General features: G+C 48.6%; 1 long non-coding RNA gene across 1 annotated transcript in view; it reads left to right on the top strand.

Moving 5' to 3' along the window:
* LOC117197657 (uncharacterized) overlaps positions 1–22,975 on the top strand; it is a 42,906-nt gene that overhangs the window by 1,207 nt on the left and 18,724 nt on the right. Inside the window, exons 2-3 of the long non-coding RNA XR_007472017.1 lie at positions 573–762; positions 7,969–8,017. This is a non-coding gene — a long non-coding RNA (uncharacterized LOC117197657). The remainder of the gene's footprint in view (positions 1–572; positions 763–7,968; positions 8,018–22,975) is intronic.

Here is a 22,975-nt window from a genome sequence, read left to right as displayed (position 1 = left end):
TGGGGTTCGTGCTCAGGGATAGCTGGGGCCAAATCAGGGAGGGCCCAAAGGGAGGTGCTTGCAGCTTAGATGCAGGGGGCGGGGGTGGGGAGGTGTGGAGGATGTGAGCCAGCATCCCGGAGACAGCAAGTCTCATCCGTGGGCTGCCTGGCTCAGGTGGTGATGGTGGCCAATGGTTTCCATCTTTGAGTCAATTCTTTCATCTTGACAACGATGAAATGCTGCTTCTCCTGAGTTCCTTCCTTCATTGACTTGTAATCCACCCAGTATACTCAGAGGTCCACACACGTTTTCTGTAATTGGCCAGAAATAGTAAATATTTGGGGCTCTGAGGGCCATCTGGTCTCTGTCACATCTCAACTTCACTGTTGTAGTGACAGCCGCCATATTATTCGCATACTGCCTGTGGCTGCTTTTGAGACAATATGTACCGCAGAGCCTAAAATTCCTATCTAGCCCTTTACAGAAAGTGTTTGCCAACCCTGTCATATACTAGGAACATCTTCCAAGGGAGTAAACACCCTTCCTCACCACCATGTTTAGTGACTGCATTTTGCTTTTCCCTTCCCTAGACTTTTCCAAAGCTGCTCTACTGAGGACCTTTATTTCCCTGGCAAATGTTCTCAAAAATGAGTTTGTTAAGGAAGACACCTGAATTTGAGAAGCAGTGGGACAAGTGTCCCCAAAGCCCCGCCTGACTTCTCTCCTGGCCCAGCCCTGGTCTCTAAGCTCTGAAGGGCTGAAAAACAGACATTTTCTCAGGTACGTCTCCTGACGCAAGAACTTGCAACTTTGCAAACCCATAAAGTAGGCCACCTACTCAGGAATCGCACTGGCCCTGTCCTGATAGTACAGGACAGTCCCCGCTGGTCCCTGCAACCTGGACCCAACCACATCAAGCTGTTTACAAGGAGCTCCTTGAAAAATTTCCCCCTTAATTACAGTTTAAGCTGTGCTGAAGAATCACTTGCTTACCTTGGGTCTTCTTGTTGAATCATCAAGCTGGGCAGGGGTCTTCTTGTTGAATCAAGGAGGTGGATTCAAGACAGAAGCTTGAACCAGTTTTTCTAGTTCCCAGGCACCCTCCAGATTCTCCTCCGGGTTTACTTTTCTTAGGTAGAAACCTTACCTGGATTTGCAGAGAACATGGGGCTCTTTGTCATCCAGGATCCCTCAGGGGCCCACGGGCAAGTTAATTGTTTGGAAAGTGTTGCCTCTTAGGCATTTCTTTTTTTCATAAAAGAGGAATTAGAGTCTTTGGGTCCTATAACCTTGGATTTCTGCCAAGTTTCCTCATAGCATTTTCACCTGAAAAAGGTAAGCCTTTCCCCTCCTGAGCCAGGAGAGTGTTTCTTGTACCAACAGTGGTGTTTGAAAAGCCCAAACTCTCAAGCCTGGCTATACCCCTGCATTTATCATGTCAGACATCCCAATTGCAGGTGTCATCTCCCAACCAACTTTTAGATGGATTGGAAAAGCCAGAAAGAAGCAAGAGGCAATCATTATAATCATTTTTCAGATTTATAGCATTTTTGCCTTTTAAAAAAAGGTTTGGGGGGCTTTGGAGTGTGTTTAAAATTTATTTTAAACATTTTTTTTTCCCCTGTGGTTGTAAAATGATGCATGGTCATTATAGAATCAGGAAATCTTAGACTGGGCAAAAAAACAAACATAGCCACCAGCCCACGGTCAAGGAGGTAAACATGAATAACCCTGTAGGACGAACTTGGGCCCCGTATCATGCATTCTCCATGCAGTGTGGTGTTCAAAGACAGAGTCTTTCAAGAGAAATGAAAAACAGGAATATTGTTGCTTGTCGTTACAACAGGTACGTGGAGAAATACACACGTAACGCAACCCCCATGCAACCATTTTAAAAGTAATTGTCCAACAAAAAGAGATCCAGAGGGAAATTCGGCCAATCCTGGACTGTGTGGATGACTGGTACCTTATAAGAAAGATATTTTGGCAGGTGATGGAATTCTTCATTTTATAGCCAGGCTTCTTTGCATCATAAATCAATGATTCCTAATTCTGAGGTTCGCCCAGGAGGGCTACATAAAAGCCACCTAGGTTGCTGATGAAAAAATACAGATTCCCACCTCCTTCCTTACCTGAGATTCGGACTCAGTTGATCTCACCTGGGAACCTGTGTTTCTAAACAGGCCCATGAGGTAATTCTTATATACAGCCAGGACTGAGGATAATCAATGTGGAGTGTCAACATCCTTTCTCACCATCCTTTTAGTGTCCACCTCAAAGTCAAATCTCCTTCCCCAATTTCAAAGAATCTGATTGACTCTGCTTGGGTCACGTGTCCCACTCCTGGACCAACCACTATGGCTAGTGAAATGAGACACTGTGATTGGCCAGATCTGGGACTTATGCCCTTCTCCATGGCCAAGAGGATGGGATATTGTGATTGACAGCAATGCTGAAGCATATGACAGATTCAAGGAGAAGTGTTTCCCCAAAGGAAGTGGCAAGGGCCCCTACTGGGCATGTCATTCCAGGAATGCCTAAATCTTGTTTTAGCCCAATCCACTCCTTCCCCTTAAGGTCCACCCACTACAAGAGGCAAAAGCAAATTAAAAGTCAGCTTTATTATTATTATTTTGGCCGGTGCTGCATGGCATGTGGGATCTTAGTTTCCTGACCAGGGATAGAACCCATGCCCCCTACAGTGGAAACATGAAGTCTTAACCACTGGACCGCCAGGGAAGACCAGCTTCATTATTATTAACTGGACTTCTGGCAGAACTCTGGTGATAAACTGAACTCTAATTGTTGATAAATAAGGGGGTACCTCTTGGCTTAGATGTGAAGATGGAGAAAAAGGATAGCCTTTCATCTCCTGCCAACTACCAGTCAACTTCACCTGGCCACCGGGGGTGAATCACGCCAAGGGATGAGAAACAAGGATGTAGAACTTGAAATCTAGAACTGCTGGGGTCAGGAGCTGCTGTTTTAAGTGACAGTGACCTGGTCCATTAGTAAATTAGAATTTGACCCAATTAGATTTGTAAGTCTTCCTCCCTGAAGGGTAGGAGGGAGGAACTACAAGAGTTCAAGTTGAAAAATCCCAGGGAAGCGCTCTGATTGGCTCAGCTTGGGTCACATGGAAGAGACAAGGAGAGAGAACCCCAATATGCCCCCCTGCCAGAGAATTCTGGGTAAATAAACGATTATTCCAAATACCTCCTTACTCATTTTAAGATGCTGTGACATAATAAGAAATACATATTTTGTCTCTGCCCCCCATTTCCAGGCACAAAGCTCCTAAAACCCTTGGAATCTCTGGAGTGAAAAATGTCTTTTTGTATGCTAATGAGATGGCTGGTGACTGGGGCTCCTGGGTAGCCTCAGGATGGGAGGCTGGGGTGGGGTTGGTTGCCAAGGGGAACCAACCACCTGCTTAGAGGGATGGAACTTCCAGCTCCACCCACTGACCTTTGGGGAAGGGAGGGGGGCTGGAAGTTACTAGCTGGCTGCCAATGATTTACTCAATAGTACCTACATAATGGAACCTCCATAAAACCGGCTGAAGGATGGGATTCAGCGAGCTTCTGGGTTTGTGAACACCTGGGGGTGATGGAAGTGTAGGATGCCTGGAGACGGCCATAAAAAATAATAATAATAATATATTTTTTAACTATAGACTGACAGTTCCTGAAATGCTAGTTCCTGAGAAGGAGGGGTTAGGCATGGGGATGTACTTTAAATATGGGGGATCTGTCTTGAAGCAGTGTCTTCTGAGAAAGCGCCCTCTGTTTTGAGTGTATCCTTATTTGGATTGCCTTGCCGTGGGGGTGCTGATGGACATGGGGTGGGGGCGATAACCCCCAATAATAATAGCCAAACATCATGCAGCACATAGGACGCTTCCTATGTACTTCATAAGTATCAATTCATTTAAACCTCAAAATGACCCTATGAGGTAGGGCCTTTGCAACCTTTCTAAGGCCGCACAGGTAGCAAGAGTCACAGGACCTTGAGCGTCGTGCCCTCCTTGCCTTCAGAGAGGCTTGGATTCTGGCTTTGCAGCTCCCCGACCAGGCAAGCTGGGGTGCTTACCATTCTTATTCGTTTTTTCGGTACGCGGGCCTCTCACGGTTGTGGCCTCTCCCGTTGTGGAGCACAGGCTCAGCGGCCATGGCTCACGGGCCCAGCCGCTCCGCGGCACGTGGGATCTTCCTGGACCGGGGCACGAACTTGTGTCCCCTGCATCGGCAGGCGGACTCTCAACCACTGCGCCTCCAGGGAAGCCCCTGCGCCACCAGGGAAGCCATTCTTTAGCCTTGGTCCTCCAGCTGCAGAACAAGGGTAATTCTGGAGTTGGGCAACGATGAAAGCACCTGGCTTCGGTGCACCCCAGAGGAAAGGGGTGATACTTATGCTGACCTAGAGCTGCAGCGGGTCTGGTGCCAGGATCCGGGTTTGGTTGGTTGCGTCTCCAGACTGAGCTGAGGTCTGTGCAGGGAGCAGCTGCCAGTGCCCTGCCCAGACACAGCGTGGCCGCATATGGAAGGATGGAATAAGTCCCTCTGGAAGCTTCTCCCCTTGAAACGCCTGACATTAAGGAATCTTCCTCCTTTGCTCTCTTTCTCTCCTCCCCTCCTCCCTTCCTCCCCCCCCCCCCCGCCGGCTTTTTTTTCTTTAAATTCCCAATGTCAGTTGATGCCTTTTCAAAAGAACCTAACTAATCAGGACAGGCAGTGCTAGCACAGGCACTAGGCAGGATTAAGGGAAGATTAAGATCCTTTGTCAATTTCTCCTCGTCTCCGCAGAGACAAGACCTGAAGTGTTGCTAAAGGATCCCCCTGGTGGGCTTCCCTGGTGGCCCCGGTCCGGGAGGATCCCACGTGCCGCGGAGCGGCTGGGCCCGTGAGCCATGGCCGCTGAGCCTGCGCTCCACAGGGGGAGGGGCCACAGCGGTGAGAGGCCCGCGTACCGAGGGAAAAAAAAAAAAAAAAAGAATCCAAAAAAGAATCCCCTGGAAACCACTTTCTCTGGGGCCTCCTTTGGATTGCCTCTGGCTGGGTGGAGCTCCCACGTGTGCAGCCTTCACACGGAGCGAGCTGCCAACCTCGGAGCGGGTGAGCCAGGGCGTTCGCATTGGGTTGGGTCTCCATTCCGGGGCCAAGTCGACTCATCTCTGGGGCCAGTTGCTTCAGACCTCAGAGACAAGCCACGTCCTGCCAAGAGACGTCTGCTTCCCAAATGCAGGGCCCAAGGGTGCGGTCCTGCGGGCAGCCCCGCCTGCTCCTCCCTGGGTCCCCTTCTTCCTCCGTTTCTCCTGGTTTATGGAGGAAACATACAACCTGCTCTTCTGACTTAAGGCCGGTCCCCCATCTTGCTGCAGGTCCCACCCTTTGTGACTTTCTCCAGGATTTCAAGTCCTTAATTATTCCCTCCATTGTCCCAAATTTTCCATTTCTCTCTCCTCTGCATCTCACCAGCCTGCAGCACTGCTTCCTTATTAGAACGAGAACAGAACCCTCTGACCTCTGTGAGCCCCACCAGCGTCCACCCTCATTTATCTGTTTTCCTTCACAAACTTTTCTCCGTTTCCTCAGTTCCCACCCGTTCTCCAGCCCCCTGCCCCACCCCCGGCTTCTCTCTCACCAAGGGCACCTCCAACCATGTTACAATATACAAAGGACCCGCTCATGTCCTCACGTGATGAGGCTTCTTAGCTGCACTCCACACAGCTGACCACTTTTTTCTTCCAGAAGCTCCCTCCTTTCTTTCCTTCCGTGACACGCTCGTGGTTTCTCAACCTCCGTCTTCGGCCCGCTCCTCGCCGCCCTCCAAGTGCTGGCCTCCGCACGGCTCGCCCTAGTCCGCTTCATCACTGGGCTCTCACGGGACGACCTCATCCACCGCCAAGGCTTTAAATGTGCCCTAGCGGCTGAGGGCTCCCACGCTTACTCTCGGGTCCCGCTGTCACCTCACAGATTGATCGCCTACCTGACACCCCTACTTGGATGTCTCGTGGGCTTTCCACACTGAACGTGTCCAAATGAAACCTCGCGTTGTCTTCTTCCCCACCTGTCTCCGCCCCAGGCCCCCTCAGCTCCAGGAATGGTACCGCCCTTCAAGCCAGACGCCGGAGCCCACGACACCCTTGCTGCTGCTGCTTCTTCCTCCCTTAAGCTCCCATCCAATCAGCCACCAGCTGGCAATTCCAACGCCACTTTAGTCGTCCTCACTTTTCCACCTGAGGCCAGGCCACAGTCAATGCCCTCCTGGGTGATGTGACAGTCTCCTGCGCGATCCCCAGCCCTCATTGCTCACACTGCTGCCCTTGGCATCTTTCTAGAACGAAAGTCGAATCAGGTCAGTCCCCGCTTAAAACCATTTCATGCTCCCTAGGGCTCTGAGGGGAGGTCTAACTGCCTCAACTCAGTTTACACAACCCTTCAGAGCCTGGCGTCTCGCTTCCTCTCCCGACTCCAGGGCCACCCCCGCAGGGTGCACTCTGTGTCCCTGATAACCTGACAGGCTCTCGGGTTCTAGAATGTTCTTTCCACTCCAGGCCTTTGCACTTGCTGCTGCCTTCTTGGGCTACCCTTACCTACCCTGCTCCCCACCTCTGGTTAGCTCCGACTCATCCTTCTGGCTTGACTTAAATGTCCCTTCCTCCAGGAAGCCCTCCCTATCTCATCCTCCCCAAACAAAACAAAATCAAATCAGACCTAAAAACTGAGTCATAAGTTCCTTTCTTCCCTGAGGAGGGATCACGAAAGCTGTGTTTGCACAACAAGCACACCGCTTTTACTTGCCTTCCTTGTTACAGGTTCATAGAAATGGGGTCTAAATATAAACAGTTGCATAGCACTAGAAAAACACAAATCTTGGGACTTCCCTGATGGTCCAGTGGTTAAGAATCCACCTTCCAATGCAGGGGACACGGGTTTGATCCCTGGTCGGGGAACTAGGGTCTCACGTGCTGTGGGGCAACTAAGCCCGCGCGCCGCAATGACTGAGCACGTGAGCTGCAACTGGAGAACCTGTGTGCCACAACTACAGAGCCGACGCGCTCTGGAGCCCACGCGCCACAGCTACTGAGCCTGTGCACCACAACTAGAGAGAAGCCTGCTCGCCGCAACTAAGCGCCGACGCAGCCAATAAATAAATAAATAAATATTTAAAGAAAAACACAAATCTTTACCTGATATGCGACTGATGTGATTAGCTGATTGGGACAGATCATCAGAAAATGAAATAAAAGCAGAGACTTGATTAATAAAAAGTATACCTTGCTCACGTAAAAAGATACTTAACTGGGTTTTATAGAAACTGAGTTCTTTTCTTCCGCATGGGTAGTCAGTTATTCCAGTGATAGATTACAGAATTGGCTTCTGCCTTTCACGTATTAAATCACAACACCATCTTCCAGAATTGTAAACACATCCTTGGCTAGTTTTGTTTCATTCATATCATAATTATCATCATCGTCACTTAGGACAGCTTGAGAAATGGAGGAGGAGGCTGGCTATAGCATATTTTGACCCCCCTTGGCCTCACTATGAGCTGTTTTCCAAGTGTTTGGCTCCTACTAGGGGCTGGTTCAATACCGATGAATGAATGAGTGAGTGAATGAATGAAATCGCACTCAAACCAGAGTTCCAGGTTTCATGTTGTTGGCCTCCAGCTGTTAATTTCAGCACGCACACAAGACCAAGCATGGCTCTTGCCCTGCAAATCATGGAACCATCGGATGACAGGACGGCAGGGTCCCCGGAGCACCCATGGCCCTTCTCCGAATGCATCAGTTGAGCTGGCTGAGCCATCGCACGGAGCAGGCAGGCTGCAGGCTGGGTGGAAGAAAGCGTGGGGGGAGGGCGCAGCGGCCAGGTCGTACCTGGGCCTGTGGATTTTATTCTCCGTACGGTGAGAAGCCCTTGGGGAATCAAACACATCACCTGATCTGATTTCCTTTTTGTTTGCTTTGCTTTTTTAAAGATCACTGCAAATCTCTGGAAAACCAGATCCAGGACTGGAGAAAGTAAAGGTAGGAGAGTGTAAACACACAATTGTGACACCAAAGGAGGCCCTCCCCACCCTTAATGGCAATGCCTAGAGTCAGATCGCCATCTTGTGGTCAAGCCTAGAAACTGCACCCTCCCGTCTTAGTTTCCGGTGCTCCTCGCAGTGGAGGGGCCCGGATTTGGACCCCCAGTGACTTGTCCTACCAGAGTCTGAGGTCTAAAAGCCTATGTCCAAGTCCTGGTTTGACCACCCCCAGCTGTATAACCAAAGAGGATTCAGGTTTCTTTATTTTTTTAATATAGATTTATCATTTATTTATTTGTTTTTTGGCTGTGTTGGGTCTTTGTTGCTGCACGCGGGCTCCCTCTAGTAGTGGCAAGCGGGGGCTACTCTTTGTTGCGGTGCGCGGGCTTCTCATTGCAGTGGCTTCTCTTGTTGCGGAGCATTGGCTCTAGGCGCGCGGGCTTCAGTAGTTGTGGCACGTGGGCTCAGTAGTTGTGGCTCGCGGGCTCTGGAGCGCAGGCTCAGTAGTTGTGGCGCACGGGCCTAGTTGCTCTGCGGCACGTGGGATCTTCCCGGACCAGGGCTCGAACCCGTGTCCTCTGCATTGACAGGTGGATTCCCAACCACTGCTGCACCAGGGAAGCCCTGACATAAATTTTTAAATGAATAAATAAATGACGAAAACAGGAAGCTCTTCCTAACACTACAATGCAAACTAATTAAATGTAGAGAGAATGATGGAATTAGAATATTACTCTTTGGCAGTCATCATAGAAATAATTCAGACAAGATATATCCATGGATGCTAAAATTAGTGGGTGAAAGTAGAATAGGAATGGGAAATTAAGTATCTCCCCCTGAAATACTTATTAAATACAGAAGAAGAAAAGGAACTTTACTGTGGAGGAACTTGGCCAAAGCATCTTAATCAAGAGACCAGTGCTCACATCCTCAGTCACGGGACAAGTTGATATCACATGCTACATGATAGGAGCCAAGGAGAGGAACACAGCATCCCTACTGTGAAATTCCGGGCAGACGTGTAACCAGAGTCTCATCATAGGAAACAGTGGATGAACTCAAATTGAGGGTCATTCCACAAAATACTTGTCCCATAATCTTCAAAGATGTTAACGTCGGGCTTCCCTGGTGGCGCAGTGGTTGAGAGTCCGCCTGCCAATGCAGGGGACACGGGTTCGTGCCCCGGTCCGGGAAGATCCCACATGCCGCGGAGCGGCTGGGCCCGTGAGCCATGGCTGCTTGGCCTGCGCGTCCGGAGCCTGTGCTCCGCAATGGGAGCGGCCACAACAGTGAGAGGCCCGCGTACCACAAAAAAAAAAAAAAAAAAGATGTTAAGGTCATGAGAGTTGAGGAAGGACTGAAGAAATTCTCCAAATGGAAAAGACGGAAGAGATAAGAGAACTGGGTGTGAAGTGTGATCGAGTTTGGATCCTTTTGATATAAAGGACAGTATTATTAGGATGATTGGCAAAACTCTGAACGAAAAGTATATGCAGGCTAAATCTAGCAAAAAAAGTGTAAAATCTTTATAAAGGAAGCATAAAACTTGACCAAAGGGCATAAACTTAGGCTTCAATCAGTGGGAAAATATCATGATTGTGTTGGCTTGGTAATGAGTTAATTTGCCTCGACTGGACTTCATTTCCCACAGTTCCCTTCCCCATATGTTTATGGTTAGGACGGCCCTAGAGATTCTGGTTCAAGGCTTGGCAGAAAGCAGCAGCCTTATGTTTTTTATGCTCATACAATTGGACCACAGTCACCAGGCTCTTCTGTAGCTCATGTACCTTGTCACTCACCTGCTGACATACCCCTGCCCTACTCAGCGTGGGGCCAGCTCCCTCTGCCTATGGTGGGCTCATGTTTGGGCTTCTGTGCTTACAGGTGCCCATTGGACTCTGACGGAATTCCCAGAGGCCAGGGACCTCTTTGATTTTCCTCCAGGGACCTCTTTGATTTTCCTCCAGGTGTTCAGCAGCAGGGCCTCTGGTCTTGGGCAAAGACCCTCGCACACAGTGAGTGGGCTTTTAGGATTGTCAGTTGCATATTAACTGAGCACCCAGAGTTGGCTCCATCCTTGATGACTGTGTCAGGCACAGCTCTGAGTTCTGGCTCGCAGAGCCCCGAGCCCACGGATCTCCAGTCCTAGGCTAGTGGTTCTCAAGTGTGGTCCTTAGACCTGCAGTATCAGCACCACCAAATTCCTGCCCACCCCTCCCCCTCAAGAGCTGCTGAATCAAAATCAGAAGCTGGAGGGGGGGGTGGGGGGGGTTATGCCCAGCAAGCCACCATTTAACAATCCCTCCAGGCGATTCTCATGCACATTGACAATTGAGAATAGCATTGAGAACACTTGAGTTCTAGAGTTTTGGAAGACTGCCAATAAGGGTAGTTGGGTTAATTCCCGGAGGGAAGAAGGAAGAGAGTTTTCTGAGGCCCACTATCATTCCCAAAGGGATCGTGCATTTCCAGTTGCCCACCTGGGGAGCTAGACCCCGCAGATGGTGCATTTAAGGCTCAAGTCAGATTTTCCCATTTTAAATCTCTGCTTTCTTGATTTATTTTTATTTTTCCAAGTAGGACTTCATATGATTTATTGGATAACCATTTCTTCTTTCACTGATAGGAAAATGATACCCTTTATCATATACCAAATCTACATGTATATTTAGGTGTTCCCTATTTGAATTTTCATTTTATTTTATTTTTTTTAATTTTTAATTTTTTTGCTTCTTTATTAGAGTATAATTGCTTTACAATGGTGTGTTAGTTTCTGCTTTATAACAAAGTGAATCAGTTATACATATGTTCCCATATCTCTTCCCTCTTGCGTCTCCCTCCCTCCCACCCTCCCTATCCCACCCCTGAATTTTTAAATGTTTCAGTCTATTGAATTTTTTATCTTTGAACTAGAATCATATTGTTTGTTTCAGAAAACAAATTGTTTTATTTTGTTTTCAGAAAAAATCTTTTTTTGGAATAATGCTAAAAATGAGTATCATTTCAAAAGTATTTGAACATGTCAATTATATCTCAATAAAACTGGCAGAAAAAAAATTGTTTGACAACGTTGAAATAACAGCCAGTAATTTCCCACCCTTCCACCCTCTCAATCTCAGGCCCAGAGGCTAAGGTCTGGGTTAGGGTTCGCAGCAGGATTAGCAAACGAGAACCCAGTGGAGATGCCAGCATTTCAAAGACAGCAGCGTGCCCAGCCTGGGGACCAGAAATGGGGATGTTTGCATCTTTCCCCCAAACTTCCGGTGGTCCTGACCCTCTTCTTGGGAGGGTGGAACTTCCGGCATTTGAAAGGGCACCTCCACCCTCCACCGGTCCCACCGTGGCTGGTGTGGCTCCAGAACAGACGCTGGCTGCGTTGCACGCACATCGCACATCACAGTATCTGCCTCGGTGGTGCCTAGGAAGGTCACCAATCCCCATTTTACAAAACAGTGTTAAGGGACTTCCCTGGTGGCTCAGTGGTTAAGAATCCACCTGCCAATGCGGGAGACAGGGGTTCGAGCCTTGGTCCGGGAAGATCCCACATGCCGCGGAGTAACTAAGCCTGTGCGCCACAACTACGGAGCCCATGTGCCACAACTACTGAAGCCCGTGCGCCTAGAGCCTGTGCTCCATAACAAGAGAAGCCACCGCAATGAGAAAACCCATGCACTGCAAGGAAGAGGTGCCCCCGCTCGCCGCAACTAGAGAAAGTCCGCGCGCAACAATGAAGACCCAACGCAGCCATAAATAAATAAATACAATTGAAAAAGAAAACAGTGTTGATACCTAGACTGAGCGAGAGGCACGTCCGGAGCCTGAGAAGAAACAGCGACCGTGGAGAAGGAAGGTCGGGCCCAAGGGGCCTCAGCTCCCTCAGGACCCCCTTCCTCCAGATCAGAGACAAACATGGCATGTATCCTTGGAAAGCGTTTTTTCAGGATGTACAACTGGTTGTGTGAATTAAGAAATGAAGTGTCGGAAGGATGTGTTATGTACCAATGGCAGACAGCAGTGGTGTAACTGAGATTCACCTGGTTATCCCAGTAACTCACGCTTTATAGTCTAGCCTGAGAAAACGAACAGGTAGCAGTTCCCCAGCTCCTCCATTTCTAACCTCACTGCTGAGATGTATTTATTAAGCACCTGCTCTGTGCCAGGCACTGCACTGGGCTCATTGCACAGTAGCTCTCCTTTTATCAGCACAGTAACTTTACAAGGCAGTTATCTGTATCATCCTTGTTTTTTTGTGTGTTTTTTTGTTGTTTTCTTTTTGCGGTACGTGGGCCTCTCACTGTTGTGGCTCCTCCCGTTGCGGAGCACAGGCTCCGGACGTGCAGGCTCAGCGGCCATGGCTCACGGGCCCAGCCGCTCTGCGGCATGTGGGATCTTCCCGGACCGGGGCACGAACCCGTGTCCCCTGCATCGGCAGGCGGACTCTCAACCACTGCGCCACCAGGGAAGCCCTATCATCCTTGTTTTATAAATGGAAAGACTAAAGCTCAGAGGGTTACTTAGTAACTCAGCCAACATCACCCAGCCTGGAAGTGGCAGGGGAGGGATTCGAACCCAGGTAGTCTAGTTCCAGACTGTGTTCTAGCTCCTCTGCTGTTCTCTGCTGGCCAGTCTCACATAGTTTGTCTCTTGAATGTTTGGCGTATTTGTTTCTTATGGCTGCTGTAACAAATTACCATAAACTCAGGGACCTAAAACAGCGCCTATGTATTCTCTTACAGTTCTGGAAGGCAGGAGTCTAAAACGGACGCAGAGCTGCACCCCCTCTGGAGGCTTTAGGGGAAAATCCATTCTTTGCCATTTCCAGCTTCTAAAGGCAGCCTGCATCCCTTGGCTCAGGGCCCCTTCCTCCATCTTTAAAGCCATCACCCCAACCTCTGCCTCCATCATCACATCTCTTAACTTCTGACTCTCATCTCCTGTCTCCCTCTTATAAGAATCCTTGTGATGACGTTAGGTCCATCCCGACAATCCACGATGATTTCCCACCTCAAGACCCTTGATCACATCTGCAAAGCCCCTTCTGCCGTGTAAGGCGACATATTCACAGGTTCTGGGGATTTGGATGTGGGTATCTTTTGGAGGCCATTACTGTGCCTAGCACATTTCGTTACTTCCATTTTGTAGAATAACAGCAAAAAGCATTTTTAACGCCTTCCTAGACCTTAATCCCACTGGTTTAATTCCGCCAGAAAAACCTGCCGGTCGAGCAAAGCTGGGTTATTATACCTCCTGCAGTAAAGGAAAACACCACTTCAACAAAGTCTCAGATTAGGGAAATTAGGGAATGGTATTTATAGGGTTTTAGGGCCCTGGTTGGGCGATTTTAAAGCAGTTTTGCAAGGCAGCGAACTGGTTGGAATCGGGCCGTTTCTGACACTACAGCTTTGGAATGGTGGGCCCAGGGAGGTGAAGTTTTGAAAGCAGAGCTGATGCATAATCTTATCTTCCAGAAGCAGATATTTCGTGGAACCGGCAGCAAGTGATTTTTACCTGATCTCAGTATTGCTTAACACGGGGATTATGTGAGTTTTAGTTCTCACTAATTACAATAGTAGTAGTTCCCATTTTTTGAAGCTCCTCCTACAGCCAGACAACTTGCGTACATTTTGGAAAGGACAACAACCCTAAAGGCAAGTATTTCAGCCTAATCTCAGGATAGCATAATAATCCCCCTCATGGATTCGGGAGTCAAAAAGTTCTGCATAAAAATCCTGCCTCTGCAGGAGAATAGTTTCTTCATCTGTAAAATCAGGATAACGCTTCCTGCTCTGAGGGTGAAGGCGAGTATGCAGTGCTCCGGCCGGTATACACCGTGTGTTCACAGGAGCAGGGGTCAAGCATCCTTGTTCGCCCACAGACCTGGGTCATGCCTGGTCTCCCAGCATCATTATTAAAAGTGTCCTTTTTTTTTTTTTTTTCTGCACTGTGCAGCTTGCAGGATCTTAATTCCCCGACCAGGAATCAAACCCAGGCCCCCTGCAGTGGAAGCTGAGTCCTAACCACTGGACCGCCAGGGAATTCCCTAAAAGTGTCCTATAGATGAAAAATTATACAGGCACTGTTCAATACAGTGAAGCTATGGTTATTATTTCTACTCTGTAGGTGAAAGGGAGAGGCTCAGAGAGGTTAGGTGATCAGCTCAAGGCCACACTGCTGAGTGGGCAGAATTCGCCGCGTCAGAGGCGCACGGCTGGCCAAATGCTGCTCCTTCTGCCTGGAGTACTGCCCCCATCCTAAGCCCAACCCAATGCCACGCTTTGTGACTGTGTATTTGTGTGATGTCTTAATTAAATCCATCCCCCCCGCCCCAGTAGATCAGGAGCCCCATGGAAGCCAGATTGAGGTGAGTGTCATTAGTGACCGTACGGCAGTGCCTAGAACAGAGGGAGCGCAGTGGGTCCTCCACAGAGGTTTGTCATTTGCATGCAGGTGACCAGCCTGCTGCCTTGTGAGGATTCTGTAAGCAAGGCAGCTTTTCTCTTCCTGAGACCCAGGCTCAGCAGCCGCCCCAGAGTGCTGGGAAGGCCCATTACCCCAGCCGGAAGAATGCACTCAGTAGAGGACAAGACCTGTTCCCACTGTTAATCGGGGGCCTCCCTGTAGATACCGGAGAACTGGTGAATAACAGAGCTTTCACCATACTTTCACCTAAAACGGCTCTGACAACCATCCACCTTCCACAGCAGGGTAGACACAGGAAGTAGGAGAAACTGTGCCCATGCACTGGGCTCTCTTGAGTATGGTTTATACACTAGGCTGACCCCAAATGTCCCCAGTGAAAAGGATTGTTTTCCTGGAATTACTGTCCTTTGGGCTTGGCCCTCACAAAGACATCGCATGCAATTAGCTGGGATTTCTTGGCTCTGATAAAACAATGTATCCTCTTAATAGTAACAGATGTCAAGGAACGCTTGAGACATTGGTCTTCCCTGCAGGGGAGGAAATTAACATACATAGGTATAGGTACTTAGTTCGATTCAGGGAATATCTGATCATGGTATTAAAAGTTCCACCGCTGTAGAAGAGTTTTAACAAGACAAATCTGAGCTGGCCCCGTGACTCAGCAGTTTCAATTCCTGGGACCTCATCTTCAGAAACCAGCATCAGGATGCTCCTTTTATCTCTCTTTGTGACGACAGGAAAAACTGGAATAACCTAAGGGCCCATTAAGGGGGAAGAGGTTCAGCTTCAGCAGGGTGCTTCCATACAATGGAATGTCTCCCAGGTGCTTAAAATAATGAGGCAGAAGCCAAAGATGACATCAAGGGCTGTGGAGAGAACAAAGCCAGCGTTAAGTTATATGTGTGTGTGAATGGATACTCAGATGAGAGCCTAGAAATGCAAATGAGTTCAGTCTGTTCCCCCTCCGGAATTTAAAAAAAAAAGAAAAGAAAAGATTGTATTCAGGTATTACTCGGGTCATTTAAAACACACACACAGCATTAAAACGAACAAGAAAGTAGCAACTTTTAACGGTGGACCTTAGCCCAGCACAATTCCACTGCAGGTAAATGCTGGTGTTAACAGCTCAGCTGCTTCCTTGGTAAGGTTAGCCGGTTGTGGCAGAGCCTGGCGGCGGGAGTCCTAAATTAAAATTAAAATCTCACCCAGATCCCTCCCAAAAAAAGCTGCAAAATCAACCCCAACCCCACTCTGCATCAGATGAAAAGTCTTAACTAGGTCAGGGGTTCCCATTCTTGGCATTGCTGACATTTGGGGCAAGAGACCTCTTGGTGGTGGGGAGAGGGGGTGGTGTCTTCTATATTGTAGGATGTTTTAGCGGCATCCCTGGCCTCTACGCACTAGAAGCCTGCAGTAAACACCACCGCCCCCCAGCTGTGACAACCAAAAATGTCTCCAGACATTGCCCAATGTTCCCTGGGGGCGAAATCGCCCTCACCCCCGCCCCTGGCTGAGAGCCGCCTGACTAGGGTGATCTGTGTTCAGGTTTCCTTGAGATCTTTCTGATTGCCATCTCCTGAGCTGAGGGAATTACTAACATCGACCCCTTTGATTCTCAAAAACGCCCTGTCTGATAAAGTATGTAGTCACCCTGGCTCTGACCCTTCTCCCCACAAAAATGCACCTATGTTTGTGACATCATCCTCCTGACGTTTGGGCCCCAGTCCCCTTGGGGGATAAAGAAATTAATACGTACTGTAACTAACACTTACTGTGAGCCTCAGTCAGAAGCATCTTTAGATTGCCACCTCACTCTTATTTCACGGTCCACTTGTATTTTTCAACTTTGCCTTAAGGCCAAAGTAAAATTGGGAAGCCGTGAGGAACGGACGAAGCACTGGAACTATTCGAATGAAGTTCCTTTGAGGATTTCAGCCAGTTCTAGGTTTTTACACTTTAAAGTTTTTTTTTTTGAGCTCTCAGCACTGCTAGAGGGTGAGGGTTCCTCTTGCAATTCTATGAATACAGAGTGATTGGTTGTGTCAGGCACAGAAGTAATCCCTAGGGGTACAGCAGTGGACCAAGGACAGGCCCCCCCACGTCCTGGGGCTCTTATGCTGGAGTCAGGGCCTGGGGTGTTGATATTGACCAACAGGCAATAAATAAGAAAACTGACAAATGAACAAAACACTGCAAATTGTGATAATTCAAATACCCCTGGGGAGGTTCCCCCGGCCCTCCCACCTGCCTTATTCTCTTCCCTGGTGCTCGGCATCTCCTGACCTTCTCTATATTTGACTCATTAGTTTATTAGGTCCTTTCAGTGGAACGGAAGCCCCAGGAGGACAGGGTTTTTGGTCTGTTTTGTTCCCTGCTCTATCCTTAATGCCCAGAATAACGCTGGGCATGTAGTACATGCTCCTTAAATAGTTATGAAATGAAAGATGGGGAAGAGAAAACTCCGGGCAGAGCTGGGAATCACAGGGTGGAGGGACGTCGTGGACCCAGGTGATGGGGGTGGGGTGGGGGAGGCCAGTTTGAGAAGATGACGCGTCTGACTCAACCCTGGTCCGAGAGGGGACCAGTTAGTCAGGGCTTCTCACGGGCCGATGCTACGGAACCGTACATGCTGAACACACCACAAAGTGAGTCCCCTTTTTTCTTTTTTTGGCTGCATTGGGTCTTCATTGCTGCACATGGGCTTTCTCTGGTTGTGGTGAGTGGGGGCTACTCTTCATTGTGGTGACTTCTCTTGTTGTGGACCACGGGCTGTAGGCGTTCGGGCTCAGTAGTTGCAGCACGTGGGCTCAGTACTTGTGGCACATGGGCTCAGTAGTTGTGGCGCACTGGCTTTGTTGCTCCGTGGCATGTGGGATCTTCCTGGACCAGGATTCGAACTCGTGTCCCCTGCACTGGCAGGCGGATTCTTAACCACTGAGCCACCAGGGTAGTCCCGTGAGTCCCTACCCCAAGAGGTTGAGCATGTTTCCATTTTAGATGTGTGGAAACTGAGGCATGAGAGGTGAGGGAACTTGCTAGTGGGGGATGAAGATGGGACCCCAGGCCTCCCTCCCTGCACGGACCCGGGCAGCGTGTGGGCCCGATGGCCTGGTCCAGGCTCTCAGCCTCCTGCTGGCTCTGACGCTGACCACGCCCCTGGCCTGACAGAGCAGAGCCTGGGAAGGCAGAGGTGAGGCACTCAGATAGGCAGACACAGCCGGCTGGGAGTCCTCATCTCCAGTGGAAGGGTCACGGCCACCCAGAAGCTCCGCTGACTTGTTGGCACCCCAGGCTGGGCACAGCTGGTCACCTCTGACTCCCTAATCCCGCTGGGAGCTCTAATCCAGACCTCTGGGAGGTGGAATTAGACAGGGAGTGGGAAATTGTACCCTTTATCTGTTGCTTCAAATTCATTTACCATAAACATATATCCTTTCTTTTTTTAAAAAATATTTATTAATTTATTTGGCTGCTTCGGGTCTTAGTTGCGGCACATAGGATCCTTGTTGTGGCATGTGGGACCTTTCCCTGTGACACGCGGGCTCACTAGTTGTAGCGCTCAGGCTTAGTTGCCCTGCTGCATGTGGGATCTTAGTTCCCCGACCAGGGATTGAACCTGTGTCCCCTGCAATGGAAGGCAGATTCTTAACCACTGGACCACTAGGGAAGTCCCATGTATCTTTTCTTTTATAATACTGATGATTCCAGTCTTTAACCAAAAAGTAAAATAATCTAGTACTAGAAAAACAGACAACTCAGTAGGAGTTTGAGAAATGGCAAAAGGTATCAGTTCCCATTAGCAGAGAAAGAATTGATTATTCAAAAAATATTAATCAGACTTAAAAAAATGATGCGTCATTTTTTAGTCCCAAAGAAGGACAGATATAGCCAAGAAGATGTATAAGGTGAGGTCATAGTAAAAAGTAGTAGAAAGAAAAGAGAAACGATGACTGGAACACCAGGCTATGAAGAAAAAGGTGGACACATTTTACTACGTAAGAATTTCAAATGTGAAATATTTCAAGCATGAAGCAAGAAGAGGGGATAATAAATACCATGGCTTCCTGCTCGGCTCCTGCCTCACAGAGGACAGCAGAGCGCATTGAAACCCCGGGTCGTCTTCCATAGCCACCCCACATGTGAACTGTCCCGAATTTGTAAGAGATGTTTTTTCCTCCCCTCCGGCCTCAGTAGTGGCTGGCAGTGACGTCCATTCAGCGCCAGCCTGTGTTAAGCTCCCCCACGTAGGTCACTTTATTTACTGGTCAAACGTGATGACATTGGGCACCTTGGTGCTGCCCGTGTGACAGATGAAATGACCGAGGCCAAGGTGCCAATCTGGAGGGTCCTTATTAAGAGGCAGCCCTGGCTACTCACTCGTTAATAATCTGCCTTAAACACTTGTGTTTGGGTTGATCTTTCATAATTTTTTACCGCAGAGATTCGGGGAGAGTGGGTGCTGGCCTACATCCTGTCCTCAGTTGCATGCACTCCCCAGGTGGGTGCCTGGATTGACCGTGGGCAACCTCAAGGCAGGGAAGAGCCCTCCTGCTGGGAATTAGCCCATTTACCTGAACTGGGGACCAGGTTTGTGCTGCCTTTTACCCAATACTTTTTTTTTTTTTTTTTTTGGCCGCGCAGAACCGGGACCTTAGTTCCCCAACCAGAGATTGAACCCGGGCCTCCTGCCGTGGAAGTGCGGAGTCCTAACCACTGGACCACTGGGAAATCCCCATTACCCGATACTCTTGAACTGAACATTGATCGGCTCAGATTCCTTTTAGCACAAGGCCTGGAACGTGGAGGTTCTTACTGAAATAAGGAAGAGAAGGAGACGGTCTCTGTACTCAGGGAGGCCAGAGTCTGGTGTGAAGATCCACAAGGAAAGAATCACAGAGGAGCCCCTCCCCCCGAGAGGGTGGGAGCTCCCCTGTGACTGAACATCCTGGGTGCAGAGGGCAAGGGTGGGCTGCGGTGGGAGGGGGCAGGGGGCAGAGCTGAGTCTTGTGCTAAGGCCATTTCTGTTGGGCCTTTTTGTCCTTGCTTGTGTGTTCGGTCTTATTTTTTTTAATATTTATTTATTTATTATTATTTATTTGGCTGTGCCAGGTCTTAGTTGCATCATGCGGGATCTTGAGTTGTGGCATGGCATGTGGGGTCTTTTTACTTGCGGCATGCGAGATCATTTTTCTTTGTTTTGTTTTGTTTTTAGTTGCGGCATGCGTACTCAGTTGTGGCATGCATGTGGGATCTAGTTCCCTGACCAGGGATTGAACCTGGGCCCCCTGCATTGGGAGTGAGGAGTCTTAACCACTGCACCATCAGGGAAGTCCCTGTTTGGTCTTTTTTTTTTTTTTTTTGCAGTACGCGGGCCTCTCACTGCTGTGGCCTCTCCCGTTGCAGAGCACAGGCTCCGGACGCGCAGGCTCAGCGGCCATGGCTTACGGGCCCAGCCGCTCCGCGGCATGTGGGATCTTCCCGGACCGGGGCACGAACCCACGTCCCCTGCATCGGCAGGCGGACTCTCAACCACTGCGCCACCAGGGAAGCCCTGGTCTTATTTTTAATAAAATAACTTTTTCTTCCAGTTTTATTGAGATGCAATTGACATACAGCCCTGTGTAAGTTTCAGGCCTACAGCATCATGATTTGACTTACATCCATCATGAAATGGTTTACCATGAGAAGTCTAGTTACCATCTGTCACCATACAAAGAGGTTCCATTATTAATGACTATCTTCCCCCCATGCTGTGTAGCATCCCCAGGACTCATTTATTTTGTAACTGGAAGTTTTTATCTCTTAAATAAAAACCAAAAGAATTGGGTTTTAATTATAAGACACGCCCATGATCCAAATAAGTCAATGTACAAGACCACACAAAGACAGAAAACAAAAAGTAGACACTTTCATGCCCATGTCACTCACCTCCCGATTTTATTTCCTATGATTTTGTAAATTTTCAAGTATTTGATTCGCAGTTAATTTGCAAAACAGATGATCACATGCCATGCTTATGCCCATGCCTGGGGCAAGCCCCCTTTGGAAAGCTGTGGTCTAATGTTCCATCACGGCTCTAGAAAGCGCCTCAGAAATATACCTTGCAGTTGTCCCCCTGCCCCACACACCATCCAGCATCAAATAAAAATTCACGCATTGCGTTGGCCTTAGTCTCTGTAACCTAGAACAGTCTCCCATCCAGCACCTCCCACGCCTGGCTAGGGACCCTTACAATGGGCTACACTGCGCTTGTCTCGTTGGTCCCTGGTGGTGTCTTTAACTCAGTCCCTCTCTTTTCTGTAAACTGGAAGTTGGGTTTAATTAGATTCAGGCTAAACTTTTTTGTCAAGCATTCTTCATAGGTGGGGTTGACAGAGATAGCAAATAAAAATATAGGCTGCCCTACATTTCAATTTCAGGTAAACAAGGAATACTTTTTTTAGTGTAAGCTATGCACCATGCTCGCTCGCTCGCTCGCTCTCTCTCTCTCTCTCTCTCTCTCTCTATATATATATATATTTTTTTTTTGGCTGCATTGGGTCTTCGTTGCTGCACGCAGGCTTTCTCTAGTTGCGGTGAGCGGGGGCTACTCTTCGTTGCGGTGCGCGGGCTTCTCGTTGCGGTGGCTTCTCTTGTTGCAGAGCACAGGCTCCAGGCGTGCGGGCCTCAGTAGTTGTGGCTCGCGGGCTCTAGAGCACAAGCTTAGTAGTTGTGGCGCACGGGCTCAGTTGCTCAGCGGCATGTGGGATCTTCCCGGACCAGGGCTTGAACCCGTGTCCCCTGCATTGGCAGGCAGATTCTGAACCACTGCACCACCAGGAAGTCCCCCCATGCAATATTTGTAGAATCACTTATACTTCGAAAAATGTATTTGTTGTTTATCCGCAATTCAAAATTAACTGGGCGTCCTGTATTTTATCTGGCAAACCTGTTAAAATCACGATGCCACTGTATGCTCTGTAGGGCCTCTCTGGGTACCACGGTTACTGACGGCGATGTGGTCACCAGGTTACAATGGTGACTTTCAGACCTCTTGACTACTTGGAATTGACCATGTCAGGTGTGGCACCTTGGTACTCCCCATTTGACAGATGAAGTGACCGAGGCCGAGGTGCCGATCTGGAGAATCCTTTTGGCCCTGGGAACGGACCTCCCGGGGTGTCTCTGGCTGCTTTCAATTCTCCTCTCTCCACCCTGCACATATGTGGAGCTCCACCAATGTCCAGGTTTTTGCTGACTTTCCCGGGGTACACGTGGAGGGTTAGCAGAAAGATCACAGACTCTGGAGACTGACAGGTCTGCTTTCTATTCTGACACTGATGTCTCCCGGCAGGGTGGACTTGGAAAAGCTAAATGGTGAGCCCCATCTGTCCACTTTACAGATGAGGAAGCCAATGTCTGAGCCATTGGGTTGCTTTGAAGATGAAAACAGAATTCATTCAATAAATATTTTTAGGCTCCTTGATTATATCCGTGGATGCAGAAAAGACATTCGATAAAATTCTATACAATTTCAAGTTTAAGCAAACCAACAACCTTTTTTCTATAAGAGCAGTTGAGCCTGATAAAGGGTATCCACCACAGATCTAGAGAAAACACTCTGCAGCTGGGGGGCTGCAGAGTGCAGCCTGTGGGATCTCAGTTCCCCGACCAGGGATGGAACCTGTGCCCCCTGCAGCGGAAGCACAGAGTGCTGACCACTGGACCTCCAGGGAATTCTTAATGGTGAAAATGTTTCAGTAAAGTTAGGAATCAGACACAACCTTCTCTGTTACTGCTTGTATTCAACGCTGCACCAGAGGTCCTGGCAGCGTCCTTTCTGTGCTCTTGTACACTGATTTATGCGGATCACGGGTATATCTTTTTAAAAATAATTAAAAACCAATCATTTTATTAAAAATACAGCCAAACACACAAGCAAAGGCCTAAAAGTCCAAGAGAAATGGCCTTAGTACAAGCCTTAGCTCTCCTTACTCCCCAGTTGCAAGCCAACCCACCCCTGCTGAGAAAAAAAGAAAAAAGAAGGAAGAGATTATAAGGATTCAAAGGAAAGAAACAAAAATGTCATTATTCAATGATAACATGACTATATCAAAAATCCAAGAGAGGGCTTCCCTCGTGGCTCAGTGATTAAGAATCCGCCTGCCAATGCAGGGGACACGGGTTCGAGCCCTGGTCAGGGAGGATCCCACATGCTGCAGAGTAACTAAGCCCCTGCACCACAACTACTGAGCCTGCGCTCTAGAGCATGTGTGCCACAACTACTGAAGCCCGTGTGCCTAGAGTCTGTGCTCCACAACAAGAGAAGCCACTGCAGTGAGAAGCCCGCGCACCGCAATGAAGAGTAGCCCCCGCTCACCACAACTAGAGAAAGCCCACATGCAGCAACGAAGACCCAATGCAGCCAATAAATAAATTAATTAATTAATTAAAAAAACAATCCAAGAGATTCAACAAACCATTACAAGTAAAAGAGATGCATAACATTACTGGAAAAATGATTAATATTTTAAAAATCTATACACAAGGAAATAAG

The sequence above is a fragment of the Orcinus orca genome, chromosome 16 (assembly GCF_937001465.1).
Source record: "Orcinus orca chromosome 16, mOrcOrc1.1, whole genome shotgun sequence".
Taxonomy (NCBI): Eukaryota; Metazoa; Chordata; class Mammalia; order Artiodactyla; family Delphinidae; genus Orcinus; species Orcinus orca.
The sequence above is the reverse complement of the archived record's forward strand: the minus strand, read 5'-3'. Positions and strand labels throughout refer to the sequence as shown.